Source organism: Pipistrellus hanaki (assembly GCF_964339955.1).
Source record: "Pipistrellus hanaki genome assembly, chromosome: 19".
Taxonomy (NCBI): Eukaryota; Metazoa; Chordata; class Mammalia; order Chiroptera; family Vespertilionidae; genus Pipistrellus; species Pipistrellus hanaki.
In genome coordinates, this window is record NC_140521.1 from 10,835,489 (window position 1) to 10,860,482 (window position 24,994).

Here is a 24,994-nt window from a genome sequence, read left to right on the forward strand (position 1 = left end):
GGTCGGAGCGGAGCTTCTTTCTCGCCGCCCCTCGCTGTTACTATGGAGACGTCACAGTCCTGCGGAGATGCGTAGGGTCCCGGCAACCCTTCATTCATGTCCGAGTGCGGAGCTAGGTGCAGCAGCCTGGACATTAATGCCTGTTTCGGGGTCTGAGGAGCACCTCAGGTCCTGAGCCGGTGGCGCCGGTGGGCGAAGCAGATGTGGCTTCAAAGCGGGGGACAGGCCCAATTACTCAGGATCCTTAACAGGTTCCCGGAAAGAACCGAGTATGACTCAGTAGTTGTGATAACATGATATTTTCACTTATTCTTACCCCGCCTCATTTTTCACTTATTCTTACGTGGCCTCATTCTACTGTTATTCTTAGGAAGTAGACGGTGGCAAGGCTCCTTCTCACTGGACAGAACTGGGAAGAGGAGGCCACGGCCAGTCCAGTGGATCTTCTGTAGCCACACCTCCAGGCATCAGTCACTGGAGCTGATGATACACGCCTTTAGCAAGCTGCGCTTCATCTAACTGCGAACTAAAACTTGCCATGATTTTGTCTCGAGCCTGTAACCTGTTAGACCCAAAGATCCATAAAGCAGGCTGAGCAAAGGAAGTAGGACAGAGGATGCAAGCTCCATGGCTGAGCCAGGAAGGGAAAACAAAAAAGCAAAAACGGTACCAAAGTTGAGAGCTCTAGTCTTTGAACCCTTGGCCGTACACAACATTTTATTGCATTCTGAAATACCAGGAAGCAAACGATTCAATCCTGGAACACCCCATTTTGATGTAGGGATTCTTTCCAAAAATCGGGACTTTTTTTTTAAACGCGGGACGCGGGACAAATTGTTAAAAATCGGGACTGTCCCACCAAAAGCAGGACGTCTGGTCACCTCACTTTAGGAGTGAAATTGAAGAAGATGGTTGAAAGCCACTGAATGTACGTCTCAAATTTATTCTACTTTCTTTTTTAAAAAAAATCTTTATCGTTGAAAATATTACGTAAATCCCCTCCCTAAACCCTCCATTGACCTCTTCTTGCCTGCCCCTACCCTCCACCCCATGCCTTCACAATGGTCTGAGTCCATGGGTTATGCATATTAATTGATCTCTTTCCACCCACCCATCCTCCCCTGCCTTCCCTCTGAGTATTCTACTTTCAAAGTTTCATTCACAATGATATTTACAACCAATGATTTCTTATATGTTTAACAACTTGACCGTACGTGGACCAATGAGGAGCTCTGTGGTTAAGAAAGCCATTATTTTGATTAATTCATTTAATTGGAATTGAGTACTAAGCACTAGTAGGAACTGTGAGGATACAAAAGAAATACCATGTGACTCCTGCCTTTTTAGCTTGTGGTTTGCTAATGAAACAATTGGAAAATGATTTAAAGCAAGATATAACAATGGGCCAAACTTATAGTTAATTGCTCCAGGTAATAATAAGACTTCCTGTTTACAGAGCATTTAATAGTTTTCAGAGCACTTCTTCACTTGTAATTATTTGGGTGAAATATTGTTTTTGTCTGAGTTGTTTTGGCTCTTCATGGTATAGGTCAGTGGTCAACAGAGCCAAATATCAACAGTACAATGATTGAAATTTCTTTTGAGAGACAAATTTTTAAAACTTAAACTATATAGGTTGGTACATTGTTATTAACTTAATTTGGGTACTCCTAAGATGGCCTTTGCTAAAAACTCAAGGGGCCAAAGAGCCGCATGTGGCTTGAGAGCCGCAGTTTGCTGACCACTGGTATAGATAGAACTAATGCTGTGCCTTGACATTTGGGTAGGAATGGGAAAGGTGGAACAGAGATGCAAGGGAATGCATGGAGAGAAAATAGTTTGAACAAGAGGCTGAGACAAGAATGAGCATTGAGCATTTGGGAAATGATGGGGAAACTGGTCTAAGCCAGAGGAGACAGGTAATGGAAAATAACATTGTGTACCAGGGGTCCTCAAACTTTTTAAAGTGGGGGCCAGATCACGGTCCCTCAGAGAGCTGGAGGGCCGGACTATATGAACTACTAATCCCTACTGTAACACCTTGGCTGTGCTCACTGCCCAAAAAACCTGGCGGGCAGGATCAGACTCCCCTGGGGGCTGCATGTGGCCCGCGGGCCGTAGTTTGAAGACCCCTGTCAGGACTAGTTCTGAGCCCCTAATGTTTGGGGGAAAAGGGTTCAACATTAGAGTTTGGGATAGTTAATAATTTCTAATGACCAAACTGACATATGTTAAATTATAAATTAAGAATAGGGCATGAGCCCAGCCAGTGTGGCTCAATGGTTGAACATTGACCTATGAACCAGGTGGTCATGGTTTGATTCCCCATCAGGTCATATGCTCAGATTTGGGCTCTATCCTGGTGTGGGATATGCAAGAGGTAGCCAATCAATGATTCTCTCTCATCCATATTTCTATCTTTCTCTTCCTCTTCTTTCCTCTCAGAAAAAAAAGAAAAAAAAGAATAGGGCATGGGTGAGGAGGCACTCCAAACTTCTTACAACTTCCTGACTCGATATAACATTTTAGGTTTTCTCTCCTAAAAGAAGGTACCCTCCCCTCAAATCCCACTTTGACTCACTCCCTAACCTGGAAGTGGTGTTAGTTTTCTGATTAGATGATGCTATCCTACATTTAAATTGAAAGAAGTGCTGTCACCATACCACTCCGACTTTTGCCATCTCTTAATCAAAGTTCACTCTAAAGAAAATTTATTACTTGACTATCCAGTCTTTCTCTTTTTAAAAAAAATGGTCTCCTGTATGCCGTGTTACACGGTGTCTCCACATTGCTCCACATCCCTGCCATATATGTATTACGCACAGTGTACTACCTATACAGTGCACATAGGTGCCGTATAGGTGTACATTTGTTTCTTTACAAACTTCTCTTAAATAAAAAAAAAAATCGAAGCAACATTAACTATAAACACCACTATCTAATTTCCTCTCTCTCAAATGTGTAAAATCATTGTTGTGCTGTCTGGTAGAGAGGTAGGGTAACAAAAATGAGGTTATTAGGGTAATTGAGTACAAGAAATGATTGCAGAGAAGATAAAGTTTTCTCGTTCATTTTATGGTTGTCAAAACTTTTCCCAACAGGGAGCCCTGAATTTTTGGTATATATTTTCTTTCATTTTAAAAAATATATATTTTATTGATTTTTTTACAGAATGGAAGGGAGAGGGATAGAGAGCTAGAAACATCGGTGAGAGAGAAACATCAATCAGCTGCCTTCTGCACACCCCCACGGGGGATGTGCCCGCAGCCAAAGTACATGCCCTTGACCGGAATCAAACCTGGGACCTTTCAGTCTACAGACCGATACTCTACCCCCTGAGCCAAACCAGTTTCGGCAGTATACATTTTCTTATGTGATTATTTTCACATTTCTGCAGGTACATTCTGAAAATGTGCCTAAAACTTAGTAATTGTTGGTATTTAGCTGAGACTCAAAAGCTGCCATTATTCTGCTAAATTGGGAAACTGAGTAAACCGAAATCTTCCCTCCCTCCCACCCCCAGTTATATTGTCAGTAGTTACTGATTTTCCAGGTCACCCAGGATTACCACCATGATTTTTTAGATTATAATATTCACCTTATGCTATAGATCAGGGGTCAGAAAACAATGGGGTATGGGCCCAATTTGGCCTGCCATCTATGTTATGTATGCCCTGCAAGCCAAGAATGATTTTTACATATTTAAATGGTTGGGGGAAAAGAAAAATACGAAATTACATGAAATTCAAATCTCAGTGTCCATAAGTCAAGTTTTTCTGAAGCACCAGCATGCCTATTCATTAGCATATTGTCTATGGCAGCTTTCATTTTACAACAGCAGTGAAGCAAGTAGTAAAGAGACTGTATGGCACATATGACTACAATACTTACTATTGGGTCTTTAAGAAAAAGCTCTGATCTTTACTATCTATCTTAGAGTTTGCTAGTGAATCAGACCCCATGGAATGTTGGAACTGAAACAGACTTTGGAAATCATGCAGTGTTCATTTTTTAAAAAAATCTCACATCCATAGAGATAATATCAGTGTAATTGATAAAAAAACAAAAAACCTCACATTCTTGCCTAAAATCACTTAGTCAGTAGTAGTAGACCCCTAGTTCCGTTGGTTCAAGGTTTCTTTCATATATGTTGTGTCTTCCTTGAGATGAGATAGGTCTGGAAGCAAAGAGACTCATCAAACATTGTCTTGATTTTGATCTCATGTCTAATCCACATGAATACACTGCATGGTAACCAGTTGGCAGATTCTTGGACTTGCATGATTTCAGCTAATATAAGTTGTCTTCTATTTTCCATTTTTCTCATTTCTCAAAAGTTGTATGGCCATCATGAAAAGCTTCCTTACTTTTATCACTTTCTCTCTTTACCAAATCTGTCTGCTTCGGCAAAGGAATTCAGAGCTGGCTGATTTTCAGTTCCGGTTTAAGGTTCTTAAGGGAAGTGAGGATGGTTAGGAAGGCATAGGATGCAGATTTCACTCTGGAGGCCAGGCATGGGCCATATATGTGGAGTGGGAGAGGGAGTGTCCACAAACCCACTGGTAAGTGTATATCCCCATATATGGGCTTTTCTGGGAAGGATATCTATAGCTTTCCTAAGATTTTTAAGACGCTATGACCTCAAGAAGATTTGGAATGATAGATATAAAAAGATGTGTTTGGGGGAGACTGTGGTGTGATCCGGGGGACTGATCTGGGTTCTTCGGTAAGAACTCGGCTGGTATGAGGTCTTGCCACTCACATCAGCCCAGCCAAGTTTTTTTTTTTTTTTTTTTTTTTTTTTTTTTTTTTTTTTTTTTTTTAACCTTCTCTGCCACTCATAAAGGTAATAAAAATTCATCAGATTCACAAAGCGGTTGAAGTCAGATGGTGATGAAATCCCAGCATAATTCTCACCCGAGAACGTTCTGATTAATAGAAACTGCAGAGGAACTAATTTTATGAAAATAGCAATTGTTTGAGCTGGAGCAAGCTGGGAGAGTGGGTGCTGATGCAAACAGCTCCATTGTGTGGTGCTGACAGCTCCAATCTGGCCGTTTATTTATTAAATGTCTTTCCGCTGTAAATTATTAAGCCTGGATTCTGGGAGATGAGGGAACAGACAGCATAAGACAATAGAATGGAAAGCAAACCTGGACAGCTCCCTCCAGCATTATTGCAGCTTTGTGTGTTGTGAAAGCCTCTTTCTGCCTCCGTGGTTTAGAGAAGTAGGATGAATTCTCTCTTTGGTGGGGCTCAGAAACGGACAAGACAAATAATATGCTTTGATTTCTAAATTATTTGCTAGTTCTTACAAATCCAAGTGTCCTTCGGGGAAAATTTAACCAGTTGGCTCAACAAGTAGAAGCCAGGTATTTTGTCTATTCTCTGAAAAGGCTGTTTTGCCCAAACAAGGAAGAACTTGGTCTACCTTAACAGTACCAAGTACCAAATGAAATGTTTTAGGGGGCTCAGTCACCAGAAAATTGGGTTCATTTGGCCTATTTGATAGCTAGAAAGGTCTTTCATGCTGGGAAGGAGTTCTAAGATCTGTTTCTTAAATTGAAGAATAGAAAAGGCCTGGTGGATAGACAGACAGGGAATGGAATTCTGATTATGCACATCATCATTTGAAACACTGGAGTCCTGGTAAATGGGGAAGCGAGGGGATAGCTGGTTTGTGTGAATCTTAGGTTCAACGTTTAAAACCTCTTTTCTGAACAGGGTAATAGAGGATGAGGGGCTTCATTTTTTTTTGCCGAGCACCACCTCCTTATTTGCTCGGGGCCGGTAATCCTGTACCATGTATGAAAGCTTGAGAATAGGTCATGCATTCATCATTTGTTTATTCGTTTGACAAATATTTGTACTGAGTATTCCTGTGTGCCTGGAAAATGGGGATAAAGAATGAACAAAACAGCCCTGCTCTCATGGAACTTACATTCCAGTGGAAGAAGCCAGAAAGTCAACAAATAAATGATCTGCTGGTTAAAAAAAAATTTAAAAAATCTGCTGGTTTCAAATGCTAGGAAGAAGAAATGTGGGGTTCTGGAATAAGGATGGATAAGCGGCATGTAGGGCGGGGTATTGTTTTATACAAGCGAGGAAGGAGTATCTCTCCGAATAGGCGAAATCTTAGCAGTGACCTGAAGTGAGAGAGTGAAGAGCTGAGGGCCAAGCGAGCATGAAGGCCCTGAGAGGGACGTAGGTGAATTTCCAAGAGCACCAAGGAGGCCAGTGCAGCTGGAGCAGGGAGGGGGCCTGCAGGGGCCTTGTAGGGCTGTAGCTTTCTTCTGAGTGACATGGAAGCCACTTGAGGAGTTTTGCACAGAGGAGTGACATTATCTGACTTGCCTGCCAAAAAGCAAAACCAGAAGGAGCGGTGCCAGATACCAGTTAATGCAGTCTAAGGTCAGAATGGGGCTTGATTCTCGTAACAGTGACTAGCTTTGGTGATTGCCTCCCAGTATGCGAAGTGGAAGGCTCATTTCTCTGCATCTGCGGGGTGGGTGAGGGTTCTCTGTTCTTTGTAAACAGCGTCCTCCCCTGGAGGGTGCCACGGTGGTGACACAGTGGACGTTAGGTCCTTTTGTTCGGCTACAGTGTGAAGGCGGATCTGAGGCATCAAACAGCACAGGATCTGTCAGCACTGCCCAGCGCTGGGTTTGCAGCTGGCCAGTACGAAGCTCTTGCAGGAGAAGGCTTCTGCGAGTTCCGATTTCCTCTCCTCTGTGGAGCAGGAGAGGACTGCAGCCCTAGAGTCAGGCACCAGGCAGCTGCTGGGAGGATATATATGGCAAACTCAGCTGGAGTCTAGGCAGGAACATTTGGTGGATGGGGGAGGAAACTCATGATGTTTTATGGGGAGTGAGAGAGTATTAGGAGAACCATGGGGCTTCTGGGTTAGCAGATGTCTGGAGGCACCGCTACAGCCTATGACAGGCCTGAGCCCCACGCTTTCTTATAAGATGTCAAGTTCACTGTGTCCAAGAAGCAGCTGAAAAGTGCTTCCATTCAATCATCTGGGGTCCCACCAATGAGCACTTTCAGTCTGTTCTCTCGGGGTACTTCAGAGCAGAGTCAAGTGGAGGCTTGGGTAGTGTACTCTTGATCATTGAGCCCTGAGTGGAAGGAGATGGCCAGACCCATACTTAAGGATTTTTAAAAGATGGCTACAGCTCTGATCTGAGCTCCCGGCTGCTGAAATGGAAAGGTTCTTCTTAGAGATTGGTGTTGCTTCAAAGTCCAGTGTCACCACCATTGGCACTCTCCAGGAGAGTATGCTCTCATCGATGTTTCTAACTCTCTATCTCTCTCTCTTCCTCTCTGTAAAAAATCAATAAAATATATTTAAAAAAACAAAAAACAAAAACAGAGAACCCTCACCCACCCACTCCACATTGGTTCTGGGATTGAAAGACCAAATCCTCAGGAAAGAGATCTCAGAGCTAAATCAGGGCTAGAAATATGCTTCTCTCAGCAGTGCACAGCTACCTGGGGATGGCCAGCTTGAGAGTACAGCTCACAAATATTCCATATTTGACCGGCGAAGACCACTGTCCACAGGGAGGGGAAGAAGCTTTGAAGATTTCAGTCCCTGGAATTTCTGCCTCTGAACCCCGTTTTGCTTACCTTAGGGGCACCATCCAAACTATCCCGAGTAGAAAGTGCTAATGAGTGAGTTTGCTACACCAAGTCAGAGGCCCTGAGGGAAATAGATGTTACGTTAGTTAATCTAATACATAAATGATAATGAATAGAATTGCTTATTTGATTGCTTTGGCAGCATATGCCCCTGGTTGAGACAGGGGAGTCAGGAAGGACGTAAGTAGGGGACAAGAAGGAGAAAGGAGGGAGTGATGAAGGACAGGTGACTGGAGGAATGACAACAATGAAGCCAGATTCCTTAAAGAGAAAGGAGGCACAGTGTGGAGTTGCTATGGTGGGTGGTCTGTAGTTGAGAAGGATGGCCATTCCCAAATGAGTCATTTCCCCAAAGCCTCTGTTTCTGGAGATGAGTGCACACTGAGTAAACTAGATCTGCCTGGCTCCTTGATCATGATTTGACCTAAAGGAAAAAGGGCCTGAGGCAGTTCACTTCAAACACTAAGTATCTACCTTTCATTGAGCAGTGTTCTCGAAATGCAGGAGCTACAGTCTCTTTCTTCCAATTGTCCCCACGGTACTGTTTGCAACAAATGAGAATAACACCCTGTGTGGTAGAGGCCACATGAGAGGTAAGTCTGGGGGGCTTCCTAATCACAGGAGAGGAAATAGAGGGGTCAGGGAAGGTTTCCAAGGTGACACTTGAATAGGGTCTTTATGAGTGACTAGAAATTAGCCACAGAGAGAAAGAGGAAAGGGATTCCAGGCTCAAGCAACAGCACATGTAGGCTTCTCGGGCTCTGAGAGAGAAGAGAATAGGCGATAAGGCGAGGAGTTCAGAGTGTCTGGTGCGCCGTGGGCTGGGGCTGAAAGCGTGAGAAGGGGGAAGGGCAGCAGAAGAAGCCAGGGGGCATTGGGATAGGGTCATGAGACTGGCATCATGTGAGAAGGACGTGAGACAGTATCTTTCAGATTCTAATGATCCACTGAAAGATTTAACAAGGGAAGGTATTTATAACTTGTATATATAAAAATAATCTATTCCATAAATCTCTTGTGTTTATCTGGCCTTTGCATTAATTATGTTCAGGGTTGGGGTGTTCTCAACCTCCCAAAGCTGCCCACTTCACTGTTGGGTGACTATAAATTTTACAAAACCTTTCTTCTATTGAGCCAAACTCTGCCTCCTCCTAATCCCTATTCACTGTATCTGGCTTTGCCATTTGTAACAACACAGGAAAGACCACTTTAAGAATATTTGAAGATACCAGTGCAACCTCCCATTAGTTTTCAGATTCCCAAGTTAGGCATCCAGAGTTTCACTCATTCTTTGTTTACTTCATTGTTTCTAGGCTCCTTACCACCCCTGTCACAGCTGTCTGCATTGTGATTTATTAAAGCATCTTTCAGAATATGGCACAGGAATTGTTCCTAATACTTCAAATAAGCTCAAAAGACACCGAGTACAGTGATGCCATTACTGCTTATTTGAGCTGGAAAACTCTATGACCATCAGGAACTCTAGTCTTCTTAGTTTGTTCCTGGTCACATCCCACTGTTTGCTTTTAAAGCTTTTGATGAACTGAAGCTTCTAACTCTTCTGCACACTAATTATTGCCAAGCAAAATTTCCACTATACTTTGTATGTACAGTTTACCTTTGAAGTAAATATAGGACTTCATCTTGCTTAGACTTTAGTTAGTTAGTTTTCCAGACTACTAAATTTCAGCCTATTAGATTTATGTTTAAAGTCTTGATTCTCTTTTCTTTGACATGAGTGGCTCTCCTTGCACATTTGACAAACATTTGTTGTATGTTTTAATCCAAGTCACTAATAAAAATGTTTCCTAGGACAGAACTCGGTAACACTGGAGGTCTACTTCCAGTCCGGGTGTGTGTTCACACAGCTTGAGTTCCACCTAACGACCCATTTTACGTTATTCATGTGGTAACTTTGAAGATACATTGTACTTGGCATTTCTTCCCACCCAAATCAATAAATGTTTATTGCTGACCTCCTATCTTCTAGGTTCTGTGTTAGGTTCTGAGGACATGAAAATAATCAAGATATCATTCTTGTCTTAAAGAGCTTTCAATTTAGCAGAGGTGACAGGCCTTCATACACCAGCTACAAATCAGTATGTGTATAATTAAATATGTGTAATAAATAGTATGCATTATATCATACTGTGCATAAATGGTATAAACAAAGTATACAATAACACAGAGCAAGGGGAGATGACTTCTTCACGTGGAAAGGAGAAAAGAGGGCTTCACAAAAGAAGGAACATCTTAACTGGCCTTGAAAGATATCTAGGATTTGGGCAAGATGAATGGAGAATGGAGGTGGGAAGATATTGCAGAGTGAGGAAATGTGACAAGCCAGCCACGGGGTAGTGAATGTCTTCAGAAGGTTCAGGGACAGCAAATATTCTCTTGTGGGTGGAGCTCCAGGTTCAGGGAAATGAATGGCAAGAAATAAACCAGGGTGCAGAGGGTCTCCAGAGCCATGGTGAGGAGTTAAGGCTTTATCCTGTAGGTGAAGAGTTTAGTCAAGTCAGAAGTCATGAAGTAAGATAATAAGATGGTGTGACATATCAGCTACATAACTCTGTTGACAAGGAAATGAGTTCAGCTTGGCAGGCTTACTCTTACTGAACCCATGTTGGTTCTAGTATTAACTGACCATTAAGTGTCTGTTAATGAGTACCTCAATCCATTTGTATATGTGTATTTGTGTGTTTTGTACCTTCTTCAGCTTCTATGTAGATCCTGGCTGTTGCTTTGGCCTTTTAGACTCTTGCCTTTTTTTTGTCCTTATGCATTTGTTCTGCATTCTGTTGGTCTATTTGTTCACCCACAGCATGCTCTTATCTTTACTATTTAATGTGTCCCCTGTCTCTGGTGTCTAAGCCATAGCAGTTCCTACCCTCAGAGCTAGCCTGGCCTCCACTATGGATTGCTCACCGGCTTTCACGTCCCCCCCCCCCCCCCCATCTGCCTTGATCTCTGCATTTTCTGTTCAGCCTTGTTCTAACCTGGTTTCATCCTTTGTGCTACTATTTTTGCCTCAGTTCTTCTATTCTAGCTCCTTGACCTGCAAGTTGTACTTGTTTGTTCACTTCTCCTTTCTAGGAACTGAATGGTGCAGTAGGAAAGACAGGACCAATACACAAACTATGTTATAATTGGTTGACAAATTGGATATACTGACTAAAGAGTAATGTGAATTTAGAGTAAAAATTGAATGGAGAAACTCAAGAACCTTAGGAGAAACAGCCCTTTCTAGTCAACTCTATTTTTAAAGGGCTTGGATTTTTAGACAAACATTTCTTTGGAAGCAGGAGGGGAAATATAGGGCGGAACTTCCTCTGGACTTCCCTATGATTGGCTCCAAAGCTGTCTGTCTTAGCAGCGCTCCCTTGCCTGTGTTGTCTAGGGGGTGTTGCCACCAGAGAGGCCTTACCCGCCTCAAGGAGAGAGCAATTTAACGCCATTTCCAACTTAAGCACCATATCTACAGGGCGTGAAATTAGTTCCAGCAAGCAGCAAATTTGCTGCTAATAAAAATATTTAGCGATTCACTTGTCTTTAAATCAGCAGCAGAATATTCTCTTACTTGCATCGATGCTTGTTTCTCCCAATTCTAATATTTGCTAATCAAACTAGCATTGTTTAGCTAACGCTGCGAAACAGCAAGTTCTCCAGCTCCGCATAAATGTGGGTTTCCTGAGGAGGAACTTTTATCTCACTCTTTCGGTCAGAAATAGGCCGCGATGCTCTTTGGCTCACAGAGATGGAACACTCCCTGCTTTGGTGGTCTTGGAAATATGTTTCCATTCTCTTCCATCTGCCAGTGCTATCTCCTGAGTCATTGCACGTGGGAATCTGGGGCGCTCGGAGAGAACACGATTTCTATCTCCTGTTCTTACACGGCCCCGCTCTGTCTCAGTGCCAAACTCATTTTAATTTCTCTTCTGTCTCTTTTAGCCTCAGTCTACTCAAAGGGAGGGTAACCTACATACTGAAGAGATATTCTGGGCATTAAAACTTATTTTGCATTTATTCAACAAATGCTTATTGGGCACCCACCGCATACATTCTCTGCTTGGATTAGAAGGTCCTGTTTGGATTAGAAGGTTCCAAGAGGCCTTGTGGGATAGCTAGGTGAGAGGCTGACCTGGCAGATGACACCTCGTCTCTGGGTCACTGGAAGGGTCACTTCTCTGGGTCACTCACACCTACATCGTTTGCTTTTCCTTAGGGCACTCATAGAAGGTATAAGAGCAGTAGGCACTCTCTTTCTCATCACTCAATTGCTCTACGTGTCTAGGCAGATCACTTGTTTCAAAGTCCAAATAATTTAAAGAGTGAGTGCAGTGGCACCCTGGAGACTGTGTCTTCCACCCCAGAGGAGCTTAAATGGATCATTTTTTCACCTCCTGGTAGAAATGGGTTTTGAGCATCCTGGCAGGAAATCAAGATGCAAGAAGCTTCAGACAGGCACAACTATATCCTTTTCAGGAGTCAGCCAACACGAGGTGCTGAGGAAAGCAGGCCTCTTGGTTAAGAGAGAGACCTCTTGCCGGGACCGGTTTGGCTCAGTGGATAGAGCGTCGGCCTGGGGACTGAAAGGTCCCGGGTTTGATTCCGGTCAAGGGCATGTACCTTGGTTGCGGGCATATCCCCAGTAGGGGGTGTGCAAGAGGCAGCAGATCGATGATTCTCTCTCATCGATATTTCTAACTCTCTATCCCTCTCTCTTCCTCTCTGTAAAAAATCAATAAAATACATTAAAAAAAAAAGAGAGAGAGAGAGGGACCTCTTAATAGGAAGTTAGAATCAAAGACAAACCAAACTACCTAATAATAACTTCACTACTGGAGATACTGGAGGTGGCAGTGCGTGCGGCCTTGGAGACAGTGGCAGCAGCGGTGGCCATGGGCTCTCACCCGCTCCGCCCTGCCCGCCCACCACAGTGGGAGAGGTGGAGGGGTGAGGGGGCCAGGAGAGGTGGCGAGAGGGAAGCCCATAGAAGTCTTGCAGGAATATTCCTGCAACAGGTGCCTAGTGTAACAATAAAACTTAAAAAAACAACAACATACAATTGGATTTACTACAGATTTGTGCTATTTAAGCTTGGGTAGGTCTGTGCAGCTACTGAGTACTCTCCTACCCATCCTTTGCTGACTTTTTTTTGTGTGTGTGTGTGTGAAATTTCCTCAGTGTTGTTCTAAAGCGTGGCTTCTTAGCCTCGTCACAATGAACATTTTGGACAGCACAATTCTTTGTTGTGGAGAGCTGTCCTGCGAATTATAGAGTGGTTAGCAGCATCCCTGACCTCCACAAGATGCCACTAGAGGCCCGTAGCACCTTCTTCCCCTTCTCCAGATGTTGCCAAAGGTCTCCTGGGGGCAGAGCGGTGGGCAAAATCGCTCTGGTGGAGAACCACTGTTCTACAGCTTTTCTGTCTTTTTAAATTTTATTTTTAATTTTTATTGATTTCAGAGAGGAAGGGAGAGGGAGAGAGAGATAGAAATATCATTATTTAGAGAGAATCATTGATCAGCTGCCTTTAGCACGCCCCATATTGTGGATCAAGCCTGCAACCTGGGCATGTGCCCTGACTGGGAATTGAACTGTGACCTTCTGGTTCATAGTGTGAAGCTCAACCACTGAGCCACGCCAGCCTGGCAAGCTTTTCTGTCTTCCTCACATACAGGACCCCACCTTGAGACACACGTTTTCAGTTGATGGTTATGCCTCCCATTTTCTTTAGAAAGAGATAATCTTATTTAGGTATGTTGAATACCCCTTTCTTTCATGCAATATTATCTGGATAGTCCCCCATTCTTTCTCTTCCCCTTTAGCCCGGAATTGTCCTCTTTTTCAAAACTGATCATTGCATCATTCTTTTATGAAAGTCCCCTGCAGGTGCTCCACCCTCACCTCCATCAGCTGCCATTCCTCTCTGCTCCTTGAGTCTTTGTCTTTGTTGAGAACTCACTTTTGTCTAAACACAGTCTCCACTATTTTTTTAAACACCTTAAGTAGTTAGTTATTTTCACTAAACTACCAACCTTTCCCCCCTTCATTTAATTTCACGTTTCTCTGAAAAAGAACTAACAACAACTAAAGTTTGTGGAGTGCTTACTATATGCTAGGCACTGGGGATGGACTTGACTGCCTTAGCCCCACATACTTATTAATTAATTAATTAACCAATTAATAAATTTTTAATTTATCTTTATTATTTAAAGTATTTGTAATGGACCCCTCTACCCTGGACCCATCCACCTTATTCTCCCCATTGACCCCCCTCCACTCCACATCATTTTTAACCCTGCATTCCCCTCCACTCCAGGGCACTTATTTTCTCAGTGACTACCTAAATACCAAATCCAATGGCTTTTTTTTTTTTTTCCTCTTCAATTCTTTACTTCCTCTAAAGCTCTTAACACTGTTGACCATCCCTTGGTTGAAACTGTTTCCTCCTTGGGATTGTAATTTCTTAGCTTTGATTTGATTAGTTGAAGGTTGAGTAATTAATTGAAGTGATTTTTAAGACCCCGTTGGTGACAGAATCTTACACATTTGAGATCTTCTGAGCTTGCCTGCCAGAGATCTGCGATCAGAATACAGTACTTGAGCTTTAGAAGTCAAAGGGAGCGGGGCCAAAGGGACGCCACTGCACAAAGGTGATCTTTATCTTCTTACTAGCAGCTCACTTTCTCAAACTTTATTTTCCCCAAGCACCACAATCTTCTAACCCAGGCTTCAAACTGTGGGATAATTTTGTTCGTTTTCTGTTTGGTTTATGCTTCACTGCCTCTTGCTCTCCACATTTAATTGGTCCCCAGGTCTTGCTTCTGTGACATCACTCCACTCAATCCATCTTCTTATTTTCAACCCCACCGGCCACTCTTCTAGCTCAGGGCTTCATTACCTTTTCAGAATTAAATTTCTCTTATAATATTTAGTCTGTAGTTTCTAAACAGCGTTATGCTTCTACTGTTTGATTAAACCCCACCCCATCATTATTGATTTTTGACATAATTATTGATTTTCTCCTCTGGAAGATGATAGTTTAATGTCTAAGCTTCCTAATTTAGTGAGTATATAATTTTGGTTGAATTGCTTTTCAGTGCTTAGAGTGTTATGACTATGGAAATATTGTCTGTGGGTAAGCCATGTTATATTCTATAATTACATTTTTTATGTGTTTTATTTCTTTAATTAATATTGATGACCTAAAAATTTGCTTAGTTTTATATGTACCTGTCACCAACTCTGACCCGAGTTTTTAAAAAAATGAAAACATTCACATTTTATTTGGGTCATTTTTCCTGTCACATACTGAGAAACCACATAAGATTTCAAATATATTAGTATAATCTTTCCCATACACAGATATAGTCTCTCCCACACACATATGTCCAGATAGATGGTTGTCCTTATACCCAACAAGAACACTAATCTTACATACATTCTTAGAGAAAGGGTGATGACAATTTATGGATAATAATACCATCTAGTCACAATAAGGCAAGGAATGAAATCTCACCTCAAAAGACTTTAAAGAGAAAAGAAGTTGGGCCCAGCTGGCATGGCTCAGTGGTTGAGCATTGTCCTATGAACCAGGAGGTCATGGTTCAATTCCTGATCAGGGCTCATGCCCCAGTTTCAGGCTCGATGCTCGGTGGTATGCAGGAGGCAACAAATCAGTGATTCTCTCTCATTATTGATGTTTCTTTTTCTCTCTCCATCTTCCTTTCTCTCTGAAATATATATATTTTAAACAGAAAAGAAATTGGTGATAAACACTGAGCATTCTCATTGATGTAAGTCCCCAAGGGATTTATTTTTAAATTGATTTTATTGGGGTGACATTGATTAATAAATTATATAGGTTTCAGGTGTATAATTCTATAATACAACATCTGTATATTGTATTGTGTGTTCACCACTCCAAGTCAAATCTCCTTCTATCACCATTTACTCCCTTATATCCTCTTCTACTTCCCCGCATCTTCCTTTTCCACTGGTAATCACTGTTCTGTTGTCTATGTGTTTTGTTTGTTTATATGTTTTTTGGTGTGTGCTTAATCCCTTCACCTTTTCTACCCAGCCCCCTGACTCCCTGCCCTCTGACAGCTGTCAGTCTGTTTTTTGTATAAGTATATGTGTATATGTGAGTTTCTATTTCATTTGTTAGTTTATTTTGTTTATTAGATTCCACATATGAGTGAAATCATATATTACTTGTCTTTCTCTGGCTTTTCAGGTTATCTGAAATTTCAGATAATTTCAGGCTTATTTCACTTAGCATAATGCTTTCCAAGTCCATCCATGCTGTCCCAAAAAGTAAAATTTCCTTCTTTTTTATACAGCCCAGTAGTATTCCATTGTGAAAATGTACATCTTTTTTATCCATTCATCTTACTGATGAACACTTGATCTGCTTCTAAAACTTGGCTATGTACACTAATAAAAGAGAAATATGCAAATTAACCATCACTCTGCTACACTCACCAGCCAGGCCCACCAGCCAATCAGCAGTGAATATGCAAATTAACCCAACCAAGATGGCAGCCAGCCACAGAGTGAGCAGGTGGCTTGGGTTTCCCTGGTGATGGAGGAAGCCAAACTTTCTGCCAGCTCTGGCCAGCCCTGTTATCTGCTCAAGGCTACAAAGTTTCAATTATAGAAGATAAATAAATCCCAGATTCCTGGGCCTCCACTTGGGTCACTGGGGGGCATAGCCGGCCTGCAAACCACCACAAGCTCCTCACCCAGGCCCCCCCCCATGCCCCAAGGGAACCCCCACCCTGATCTGGGACACCCTTCAGGGCAAACCAGCCCACCCCCACCTGTACGCCAGGCCTCTATCCTATCTAATAAAATAGTAATATGCAAATTGACCATCATTCCAACACACAAGATGGCTGCCCCAATGTGGTCAAAGATGGCTGCTCCCATGTGGACACAAGATGGCCACCACAAGATGGCCAGCAGCAGAGGGCAGTTGGGAGGGACCAGGCCTGCAAGGGACAGCAGTTGGGGGCAATCAAACTGTCAGGGAAGGGCAGTTAGGGGTGACCAGGCCAACAGAGGAGAGAAGTTGGGGGTGACTGGGCCTGCAGGAAAGGGCAGTTGGGGGGACCCAGGCCTGCAGGGGAGAGCAGTTGGGGGGGACAAGGCCTGCAGGAGAGGGCAGTTGGAGCAATCAGGCTGGCAAGGCAGCAGTTAGGCTTCAAGCAGGGGAGCAGTTAAGCTTCAAGCAGGCTGGCAGGGGAGTGGTTAGTGGGTGATCAGGCTGGCAGGCAGAAGTGGTGAGGGGCAATCAGGAAGGCAGGCAGGTGAGCAGTTGGGAGCCAACAGTCCTGGATTATGAGAGGGATCCCAGATTGGAAAGGGTGCAGGCTAGGCTGAGGGACACCCCCCATCCCCATGCATGAATTTCATGCACCAGGCCTCTAGTTGTAAATAATGCTGCAATGGCCCTAGCCAGTTTGGCTCAGTGGCTAGAACATCAGCCTGCAGACTGAAAAGCCCCAGGCTTGATTCCAGTCAAGGGCACATGCCTGGGTTGTGGGCAAGTAAACCTACTTCTGCTCACCCCTGTATATGAGTGTGTGTGTGTGTGTGTGTGTGTGTGTGTGTGTGTGTGTGTGCATGCGGTGAGTATAAGCTAGGCTGCTGGCACTTAGGGAGCTTGGCCAGGCAAGGGAACCATGCGATCTCACCATTTAGCATGTAATCTTTCCCTATCCCTCCTGGTTTCAGAATGGCGCCTCACCTCCACCTTTAGCGGTAACTCTTGTCCCTGCATGTGAACGCCACCCAGTTCACTCTCTCCAGGGAGGTACTGTCATCGTCTGGGCTTGGAGAGGGGCATTTTGGTCATTTAACCTTGCTGCCACAGCTTCAACTCGGTCTGTGGCCTTCAGAGGCACCTGGCATTTCCAATCCCAAGCCAGATTTGCTGACATCTCCTGTCTGCTGTTGTCTTCCATAGTTTTTGTCTTTGTGGGTTCCAGTCCTTACTGTTCTTTTATTGTCATTTAGCTTGGCTTCATGAGGGAGCACTGATAAACAAGCCTGTCTAACTCGCCCTGTTTAACCAGAGTCCTAATTGTTTTTGACTGAGCTCTTCCATCAGCCGCATGCTCATCTGTTTTAAGGCTGTTTCTACTTCAACCAATCTATGCGTTTCTGCCAGATTAATCTTCGTAAAGCACAGCTCTAATCATATAACTCCTCAGTTAAAAACTCTGAACTGCTTTCCCATTTTACTGTTGAATCTTTCCCCCGGCCACCCCCAACCCCACCCCCCCTTTCCTGGAGAATCTTAACGTTAGAAAAGACTTGACAGGTTCTTGGGACCAGCTCCCTGCCTGAAGCACTATACTGAGCCTGCAGTGATTGGTCAGTGGGCCTCTAACTGAGCTTCTCCAGGGAAGAGGAGCTTACTCCTCACCAGGTGGTGCTTTCTATCATTACATAGGCCTGTTTGTCAGAAAGGCCTTTCTATGTGGAACTGAAGTACCACTCCTGAAACTTCCAGTTATTAACCCAAATTCTGACCTGTGGATCCTCAAATTAAGAGCCTAATCTCTCCTCCACATGACAGCACTTTATGTAATTGAATTATTGCTACCATGTGCCCTCTTAGATCTTCTCTTCTCCCAGTGAAAATCCCTAGTTCCTACAATCATTTCTTTTAAGACATCACCTATTGAATAATGTCTGAAATCCCAAACTCCTATATTTAGGGCCATCTATGACATGTCTCTAACTTCCTCTTACGGTGCCATCTCTCATCTACTTTTGTCACACACTCTAGGCACACAACTTGCCTTTTCTCCTCTCACATCCTGTTCTTCACTAGTGATACCATTCTTCTCTTTCTGTTAAAATCATTTGCATCCAAAGATTAGTGCTGATACACACCAAACTGTTAAAGTAATTAGTTTTGGGGAATGGAGTGGGATGGGCAAAGGGGTAATATTGATTTCTTATCCCATACAGTTTTTTAAAAAAAGTAGAGTTTTTTTTTTTAAAGCAGTAGAGTTGTTGATCATCTTTTTAAAGTGTTATTCAATGTATTTTTCAAATATGTTAGAATCAATTAAAAAATATAAACAATGAAGTCTATCCATCTGTTGCAATTCATCTCAAGATTTGCATGGCACAGGAAACCTTTGATTCTTCCTTCTAATTTGAGCTACCCTTCTCTGAACCCCCATAGCACTTGGGGGTAGCTTTCTTATTACCATTACCGTGTTACACATTATATCATAGATATTTGTGTGCAGATCTTACCTTTTTACCAGACTGCAAGCTCCCAGCATTCCATCTTACTCATTTTGGGAAAGCCTTGCCTTTCAAACATACTTACATGTTACATGGCAGGAGCTCAATGCATTTTATCATAGGGGTGGGTTGGTGAATTCACATTACAATTTACTATGGCCCTTCAGACATGGTCCTTTATGTTTCTTTGAATGGGCATTTCAGCCTCTGGGCAGCCACTGAGTCAGCCTCTTCCCACGGCACATGCCAGCACTACTGCATCAGCTTTCTCTCTCCTTAGCCTCATCTGCGTAAGTGTCTGGGTGTGTAGCTAACCCAGAGACCCATGCAGACCCTGCAAAGGACCAAAAATTCTAAAGATGGAGGTGGGGGGGGGGTTGGTTGGTGTCACTCAGTTGGTTGGAGCCTTTGATTCTCTATCCAGACTCATATGCAGGTTGCAGTTTTGATCCCCAGTTGGGGTGTGGGAGGCAACCTATTAATGTTTCTCTCCTGAAATCTATAAAATAATTTTTTTAAAAAAAGTCTGAGGAGGTTGTATAGAGAGGAAATGGACTGGGTCAAGGCCCAGGGAAGTGAATAAATTTCTGTTACAGAAAAATATCAAGCAGGGGAGTTAAGGAGGGGAGAAACTGGAAGGGGAGTAGAAGGCAGAGCAAGATGCCCAAGTCATCTGGCATCTGGCTCAGAGGCAGACAAAGCTGCTCCCCCAGATGTAAGCAACCCCACCCCACAAGTGCCATAAAGACCTCTTGTTCCATCTGGTGATGGAGTGAATGGAAGAATAGGATCTATATCTCTGTCTAATCTCAGGCTGTTCTATGCCTGAGGTAGAAACACACTTTCTGTCTTTGTCTCTCACCCCCCCCCCCTTCACACACACACACACACACACACACACACACACACACACACACTCCTTTATTTCCACCTCCCTTTGCTGGGTGGGATGTAACTATCTTTCACAGCTCCTTACAGCAAGGATAGACATGGACCAGAGAGGGTCCTGGCTTCCTAATACATTTTGGACTTTCCTCCTTTCATTGTGTGCTCCATCACGGGTCCTGTGAGACTGCTCATTGATATACCAAATTACTTTGCCCTCTGTTTCTTTTCCCACGCTAGAGGCTCTCACCTGGTTATTTAATGGGCTCCTTGAGAGAGCTCTCTGGAAACAAGTTCGGGATTGGGGGGCTGCATGCAGGTTTATTCAGGATGCTCTTTTGAGATGCATGTGGAAGGGAGTGAGGACCACAGGATGGGACTAACGGTGAAGCTGATCCCCACTGTGGTTGCAACAGAGGACGCGGCTGAGCCCACAGAAGCTCTGGACCTGGCAGGGCCCTTTAGGGTTTTCCCCAATTGAAGCAAGGGGCACCAAGCCTTTTGTATCTTCTAACCAGCCAGCCACTGACCACTCCCCTTGAAGGGGCACAACCTTAGGTAGGGCATTCCTCTGAGATGCCAGCCGTGAGCCTCAGCCCTAATATCCCTGCACCTAGGGGCGGATGCACTGGTCCTAACAAAGGGAATGGGGAACACACCTGCACCCACTACAATGTGTATCCTTTCAATCCACTTTCCACCAGTTTGTTCATCTGCATATATGAAACATGTGGTTTTGCTTTGTGTCTTTTACAAATTTACACAAATGGTATTGTGCTATAAGTATATCCTCCTTCTACCTCCATCCCAACTCCGTTTTGGAGCTCTACCTACTTATGTTGTTTTAAGTGGATTTATTTCATTCCTTTTTACCACTGCAAGAAGCTTTGTCATTTGTAATTACCACAGTTTACCTTCTGTTTCCTTGCTGATGGACATCCGGGCACTTTGTTACCGCCATCAGCCAGGTGGTGGGCATGGTGTATCCATGTGAGAGTTTCTGCAGGAGTTGTATACCCAGAGTGGCAGAGCTGGGCCATGCTCTATGCATTCTTCCTTCCAATAAGCCTACCAAATGCTCTCTCAGATAGCTGTACCACATCAATCAGCTTTCCTGTTTCTCCACATCTTTGCCAGCACTTGGTATTATCAGAATTTTTCACTTTTGCTAATTTATTGAAGGTAAAGTGGTATCTTATTTTCCTTTTGTGTTTTTCATATTATTTGTGAAATCAAACATCCCTTCAAAGACTTGTTAGCCTTGAGAATTTCCCTTTCTATGACCTACTTATTTATATACTTTGCTTATTTTTCTATTGCTTTCTCTCTCTCTCTTTTTATTTTTTCTTACTAATTTGTTGGGATTCCCTAATTCAGGCCCCAGAGTGTCTGACTTTCTAGGCCAAAGTTCTCTACTTTACCATGGTTACTCATACTAGATTAACATACAGTTCCTTTTTCCAAGAGGAAAACTATTCTCTCAGACATCTAATATGGAACAAAATTTTTATATCACAACAAGAGGTGCAAACAAAAAAAAATAGGTATGACTTCCCAAATGTTGATAGCTTTTTAACAACTAAGAATTAATTAAATGCTAACAACTTTCTTTAAAAAAATTTAATAGTATTAGTCCAATTAAATCATAATATAATTTTCCCTAAACTAAATCCCTGATGTGGAAGGGCATGGAACCCTGATGCTCAGCCATAGGTTTTTTTTTTTTTTTTTTTTTTTTTTTTTTTAAATATATGTTTTTATCAATGTTTAGAGAGAGGAAGGGAGACAGAGAGATAGAAACATTGACAAGAGAAACATAATTGATTGGCTGCTTCCTGCACGTGCCCTACTGGCGCTAGAGCCCATGGAGCCCACAACCCAGGGTACGTGCCCTGACCAGAAATTGAACTAGTGACCTCTTAATTCAAGGGTCAGTGCTCAATCACTGAGCCACACCAGCTGAACAGCCATGGGTTTTTTAACCTAGTTCGCCTGGTGCTGTGGGCCCCACCCGTTCTGCTGGATTCAAATTTCTGCAAAATTGTTGTTTGTTGACAGCCCCTGGTGCCATTTGGCTGTCATTTGCCACAAAGGCATCACTTCATGGGTCTGCCTCTGTCTTTTGCACTTTCAAAGCTCATTTCTTCAGAAAGCAAGGAGACTAGTCATTCTTATCAAACCCAGCTTTCCATCGTGGACTGGGGTAAAATAAATGCACTCTGCATAATGTATCAAGGGACCCAATGGGCAGAATTAATCATTTCTAGATTTTGGGTCTTTAAAAAAAAAAAAAAAAAAAAAGGCCAGATTTTCCTCTTTGGGGAGGAGGTATGAAGAGGAAAGGAAATACGGAAGAATTCAACTGTGCGCTGTGAAGGCCTCATCCCTGACAAGTAGTTAATCTATTTGTTGACACTGAGAGGAGAAGACACAGCAGGAGAAAATTAGAAAAACACTCAGCACCAGTTGCTGCCTTGGTGAATCTCATCCAATTATCTAACAGGACACTGCTGGGGGTGCTTCTTTATTATTTTTGTTTGAATTTTCTTCTTTGCTCTATTGTTTGTAGTACCATTGGAGAACTTTTTTGGATTAAAAATATCCTCCTTTGAATCTATTCTTTTTCATTTGGCCCATTGATGTTTTTATTTTTTACTTCTGCGTTCATAATACTTGGAAATCAATGTAGGGTTATTATTGATTTATGTAGTATTTATTTACTTTCTTCCTGGAATGTAGCATTGGAGATTCTACATGCAGATTCTGAAAAGAACTTTAAAGAGTATCAATTATAGTAGGAGAAAGAGAATAGTGTAGACTTGTGTAAACCTTTGAGAAAAGTGTTAGCTACACTCTCTTTTTGCTGACAGTGTCCCTTTCTCAATATGAAGAACTGGGGCAAAATATTCTCCCAGGGAGGAAATTCTATCAGTTTAGATCTAGTTAGCCTCTGCGGTTCCAAAAAGAGATGCATTCTTCCTGAGGGACTCACTGTATACTACTTAGATTCTGGTTCCGTCTTAAAGTCACTGGCAGAGATAAGAGTCTTGGGCATATTCTCTGTATAGACCAAGGCCTTTGAAAATGGCCCTGCCTTTCACGGCTCCATCTCTAGCTGGAACATACTGGTGTAGCCCCCTATGGGTAAGACTCTCTGGCATGTGGGTCCGTGAGAGTCCCCTATCCTCATCCAATTCATGATACAACCTCACGGCCACCACTCCAACCCCTCGGGCCCCCGGGAGGGGTGCCAGATAAAATATAAGACAACCAGTCAAGTAAGAATTCAGTTCAGCTGCGAATGATTTTAGTATGAGTTTGTACCAGACATAACAGGAGATACACTTATGGCTCTGTGTCCACTCTCCTTTGCCACACACACACACCCAGCGTTCTTGCCCCCTTTCCCTTTGAGCTTCTAACCTTTAGCAGTCTTGGATTTCTTACTTTTTTTAGTCTCCTCACCTCCAACTGTGCAGCCAGGCTCTCCTCTGCTCAGGGCAGCTGCTGGCATTTGCAAGCCAAGACAAGAGTGCCAGTGGAGGTCTCAGCCAAGCACCTCCTCCTGATTCCTGTTGGTAGTACTGTTCTGCACGGCAAGGAACCTTGTGTCCCTTGGCCCCTGTCCCAAGATCTGTCCACACCCTCTGTGCAGGGGCATACCCTCCACACATTTCTCTCCCCGTCCCCCGCCTCCCCCCTCAAACAGCCATCCCTTGGCTGTCCTGGTACCTGGAATGTGACCTAGACAGGAGAGCAAGGCTTGTTTCCTTGCCCCTAAGGAGGGGTGGACCTGGAGGAGAGCCAATGTGGGCTCTTCTGAAGTTCAGGGTCAGGCAGGGACCTGGTGGTGGGTCTAAGGTGGTGCTGCCCACCATCATCCTGGAGAGCTTGTGTGGTCATCATCTTGGCCTTGTGGCCTGTATTTGCCAGATTTCTTCATCCTCCCTCAGGAGGCTCTATGAGGCCCAGGTATCTGAGTGGCTGTCCCTGTTTCTGCATCCACCCCTTCCCCTTCTTCCTCAGCCTCCTCAGACACAGTCCCCCCCTCCTTTCTCTGCTGCAGGATTTAGGAGTTCCTTTTCCTCACTCACACATGGGCACAGTCACTACATTCAACAAAATCTTGACAATGAACAGTCAAGATTTTGACTGGGGCTGGGAGGAACAGGTAGGATGGAAAAGTGAGGGGTGGAGGCTGTTGTTTTGGAGAGAATTCAACTAGTTGTTTTCACCCCCTTCTCCTCCCCCTGCTTTGGGCTGAATTCAGTGTTATTTCAAACCGGTTGTGTGCATAGACACACCCAGCTTCCGTAATCCCCCCTCTTCCCTAATAGATAAAGTGCTGCCAGAGCCTCCAGCTTCTTTCTCCATGACGACCAAGCCCCCATTTCCATTTAATCCCGGCTTCTCCCCACCCTGACCCCTACCCTCCGCTGTGGGAAGCCCGGTTGTTTCCTTTCTCTGTCCTCTTGGCTCTTCTCTCACTCTTTCTCCCTCTCTGGGGATTCTCTCAACGTGCAGGGAACAAACATCACAGTTTTGTTGGCTCCTTCCTTTCTCCTTATCTGCCCTCTGCCTTCTCTTTGCTCCTTTGCTTTGGCAACTCTCAGATTTCTTTTGTCTTAGCTCTTCAAACACATTCCTCTCACTGCCCCCTCAGGCTCCCATTCCTACTCCAGCCTCTGCCTAAAGGATGCAGAAATGCAGAGAAGGGAGACCAAGAAAGGGCCCTTTTCCTCTGTCCCCTGCTGTGCCAGGCGCTGGGATTTCCACTGGGAAAGATGAATCTGGGGGTCCATCTCAGCCGGGATGGTCCAGGCCCTCAGAGTTTTGCAGAACAGTGCCTGCTGCTGGAACCTTCCCAGGTGCCCCCGCCAGTCCTCTGCTCACCGACAGGTTTTGCATTCAGGTGAGCAGAAGGACCAAGTTAGAGAGCTGGGTCCTACACCTTGCCTGGAGTGTGGCCCCAACTCATTCCATGGGTCTCACTGACAGGCTTTCAAATGGTCTCCATAGCTTTCCCCATCCCAAGGCCTTCCTACTGTAATCAGTGGTCATTTTGCAGTGTAGAAGGGCACCCGTCCATTCCGTAATTGTTACAGGCCAGTTCTGTACAGTGCATGAACATTCCTACCCCAGTTATCTCACTTGGTCCTCAGGATAATCATGTGATTTTGATTTTGCA

General features: G+C 43.8%; 1 long non-coding RNA gene across 1 annotated transcript in view; it reads right to left on the reverse strand.

Moving 5' to 3' along the window:
- LOC311613558 overlaps window positions 1–24,994 on the reverse strand; it is a 475,229-nt gene that overhangs the window by 190,788 nt on the left and 259,447 nt on the right. The gene's annotated exons all lie outside the window — the stretch shown is intronic.